Raw genomic sequence first — 4,221 nt, 5'->3', positions numbered from 1 at the left:
ATAATCAAAGTCTATATAGCAAAACGACTCTTGTCTCAAGATAGGAGATAGAGTAAATAGAATTTTGAGTGATAGATAAGTTCAAGTCTCCACATACATTTTAGTCGATGAAGTTCCACCAGTTCCTTGAGTATTTCTTAGTCTTGTATGATGATCGTCATGGAGTTCTTGAGCTCAACTACACTTTTTATCCTAGTCCGAGACTTAGCTATAGTAGACTAGAAATCAAGACTTATAGTTTTGATTACTAACATTGACAAACATGCTTGAGATAGCAACGTATGCGAGTTCGACCGAGCAGTGCTCTAACGCTACCAAGTTGTGTTGTTACTGGTGGAGCCGTCTATCCGGAGATGAAAGTACCCTAATTAGGCGAAATCTCTTACGACCGCTCGTTTTAAAGACTTCTTTCGGATTGAGAAGCTCTACGAGTACCGTTGGTGAGAAACTAGATAATTGCAGTATTATTAGTTTTCGATTGATTTGATTGACTAACGGATGTTGAACTTTGATTTTACCTGGTTTGTTTATGCTTGAGAATCTTCTCTTCTGATATAAGATTTACTCAAACTAGATCAAAGTTTCGACGAGATATTTATAACTGTTTTTAGATCTAAAGACGTCTTCTGGTAATCCATTGTTAACAGACTCCGTTCTGTGCGTGATTGATCACAAGAGATTCAAGTTGTGGTGTGCAGGTGTTTATTGAAGATCTAAGAAGATTTGAAGACAAAGAAGATTTCTTATTGGGTTCATAATCTTTGGTGTGCACAAAACTTGATCGGCTGGGATCCAACTATAATCGTTTTATCTTTGATAGATTTGATTGATTAGTTGCGTAGATCGACATAAGTATATAATACCTTGGTAGATCCTATTATTGATTGCATAGTCTAAACACGACTCCTTTGGTAGTTGTTAATTAGATAGATCTAGAACCCGACAAAGTAGTTTATTGGTTAAACGAAAGAGCCTTTGTCAAACTCATATCACTTTGTTTGAAAAGAGTTGTTCCCGAACATATTTGTTGTTCCTTTACTATTTGGAATACGAACCAAATGAATTGTTCCAGTGTGTGCACTTATCGAATGTCGGAAGCGCATGGATGCTGAAGAAACTAGGTGAACTATAGGTTTAGTTGCTTGGTCTCAACTATACAAAGTTGGTTTAGATTTTGTATAGCGGATTAATTCTGAGAGTATTCAATTCTGGATTAGGTCCCAGGGTTTTTCTGCATTTTCGGTTTCCTCGTTAACAAAATCTTGCTGTGTCATTTATTTTTATTTTCCGCAATTATAATTGTTCTTATTATAATTTAAAGTAAATCACACAGACGTTAATTCCGTAATTACTTGATAGCAATCCTATAGAGTTTGGTTAAGTCTAAACCTATTATCAAGTAATCATACCTTCGTTGTTGTATTGTCTCGATCTTGTATCCATAGTCAATCACACAAGTTATCTTGTTGTCGTATTGTCTCGATCTCGTATCCATAGACGATCACATGAAGTGTGAACCGATTCGTTGTATTGTCTCGACTCAGTCCATAGACAATCACTTTCGGTAAGAGCACTTATATGTGGAAAAGTTTTAGATTGAGGTATATTTGGGTACCCTCGTCTTTTCACATTATGATCCCGCTAGTTTTCGTACATTTGCCAATTTATATTGACAAAAATGTGGAGAATTATTTTGTAGTTCACACTACATACATAAGGTTTACGGATCATTATGTAAAGGGGAGTGGTTTTAATTGGAGATGAAGTATTGACTAAGGGATAGTGATACATATCACTGTAGTATTATCGTCAAAGTTGTGATACAATTGAACTTTGATGTTGTGTAATAATACTATGACACTGTATAACAATGATTGAGAACAGATTTTTTTTCATATGTTTTCTTATTGTTATAGATATGAATCTTCAACAACAATGATGTTGAGTTGAACACGTTCAGAATCACTAAAGTAATTGGAGTGGCGAAGAATTCAAGAAATGTTGAAGAACCAAGGAAATGAAGCATGATGGATAAGAAGCTACAAAGTTTATTTATTTTGTAATTCATATGCATTGATAGGTTTTGTCAATAAAATTGACAAAGGAGGAGATTATTAGAGAATTGCTCGGTCGAACTCGCAAGCGTTTCTATCTCAAGCTTGTTTGTCAAGTTTAGGTGATCAAAACCATAAGTCTTAATTTCTAGTCTACTTATAGTCGGCTACCCATTTGCATGTTGGCGAACCCAGACCAAGTCCGGCTGCTTAGGTTTGCGTACCCATTTGCATACTTGAGTGGATTATAAGTATACTAGAAATCAAGAATTATAGTTTTGGCAACTAAACTTGACAAACAAGCTTGAGATAGAAACGCTTGCGAGTTCGACCGAGCAATGCTCTAACACATATTATTATTTTGTGCGTCAATGATTTGATAGTAAAATCTAGTCTTAGTATTTCATAACAAGCATCATTCTTGAATGGTTGCTCCGTTTTATTTTGAAATTTCTCCTGACCCTCTCGTGATTTGAAACATTGTATCACTATTATCACCAACCAGAAAAACTAAATATAATTGTAAAACTTATCAAATCATTGTTGTGAAGCACTACTTTTAGTTTGCCGACATATAGCGTTAGAAATCGACACGAATTCTCTCGCATTTTTTTGATTGCTTTCGTCTTTGTTTTAAGGAATCAACATCCTTTCCATAAGCATTCCCATTCCAATCGATGAAAACTTCATGAATATGTTTCCAAAAAATAGATATTTTATGTTGTGCACTAACAATTTCATCACAGTGCACATAAATATATGCAACAATAAGATCAATTTCTTTTTGTTGAATAAAATAATAAACCATATTGAATCGAATTAAAATATGAAAATTTGAATAGTAAAAAGATAAGAAAATCAAAGAAGTAAAGTAGAAAAGAGATAAAACATCAATAAAACTCAATTGATTGGGACAAGATGGTATTGAGAACTAGAGTTACCTTATATAGAGAAAAAAATCTAGTTTTTTGGATAACATATCTTTTAGAATCCGACGGTGGAGAAAATAGAGCCGTTGCGAATAATGGATGATTAGAATAGGGTATGATAGGAGTGTAACAAAAAAAGGTCAAACAAATATTAATCACCAAATGGAAACTCAGTCTCCGTGTAATTTGTCACGGAAATGCACCGAAACACGAAAACTCAGTTATCGTGGCTCATCTCTTAGCTTAACGTGGATCTGATTTGTTCAACTCTTTTAACGAAGCGAAACGAGATACCCACATAAAAGTTAAACAAAGGACCATAGTATTTGGATTTCACTACGATTAAGCTATGGCGAAGCGAAAACGTACACTATAATGCTCAGCCTGAGGAATATATTCTAGTATTTCATTTTTGCATAGGATAAGCATCTAAGTTAGATTTGTTTTATAATAACTATTATTATTGGATAATGAATATTATTACAAGAAACTAGTTGGAAGCCTAACAAGCTAAGCTCCAACGGAAGCCTAACAAGCTAAGCTCCAACAGCATACTACTACATTAGTTGAACAGGTTGTCGTACTAGCCTACCAGTGAGCGTCATGAGAAACCAACCAAAAAATCCGAAACGGATAGGGGATGATTATGTCATAATCGGTACAAGCTAACTCTACCTTCCGTATCAAATTTTACATACTACGCTATCGGGGACTCGAACCTAGGACCTTCGAGAACACATCTACAAATCTTTGAAGGACGGGATGGTCAGCTGAGCTAGCTATCCATTTTTAAGTTTGTTTCATATCGAGTTGGGCAACAGAAGAAAGAAAGGATGTAATCTGATTTGGCCAAAATTTTCGGGGGGGTACACAAAGTACGGAAGAAATATTGTTCAAAATGCCAAAAATCTGTATGGAAAGCAAACAAGCCGACTTAGCTCAGTGGTAGAGCGCGTGACTTTTAATCCCGTGGTCAAGTGTTCGATCCCCTTGGTCGGCGTGATTTCGTATTTTTTGTTATCACAATGTTATTTTCAATTTTTTTTGTCTAGGGTCCCACTACCGCGGGCCATAACGAAGTCCCCTCGTGCATTTAAAACGCAAGCAACAAAGTTGACTTATGAGACGGCTTTCAACGCTAATCCTAATTAAAACCCTTCAACTCCTCTTGGGTTAACACGAGACTAACTCCTAACATGAAGACCGATTGATTAACGGTTAACCCGAAATTGATAAGA

The 4,221-nt window shown here is 35.5% G+C and overlaps 1 non-coding gene across 1 annotated transcript; it reads left to right on the top strand.

The window, feature by feature from the left end:
* The first annotated feature begins 3,911 nt into the window (after positions 1-3,911).
* TRNAK-UUU lies at positions 3,912-3,983 on the top strand. The gene has a single exon. It is a non-coding gene; the product is annotated as a tRNA-Lys (tRNA).
* The last annotated feature ends 238 nt before the right edge of the window (positions 3,984-4,221 follow it).

This window comes from Papaver somniferum, chromosome 6 (genome assembly GCF_003573695.1).
Source record: "Papaver somniferum cultivar HN1 chromosome 6, ASM357369v1, whole genome shotgun sequence".
Lineage (NCBI taxonomy): Eukaryota > Viridiplantae > Streptophyta > Magnoliopsida > Ranunculales > Papaveraceae > Papaver > Papaver somniferum.
This window is presented reverse-complemented; position numbering and strand designations above follow the sequence as displayed.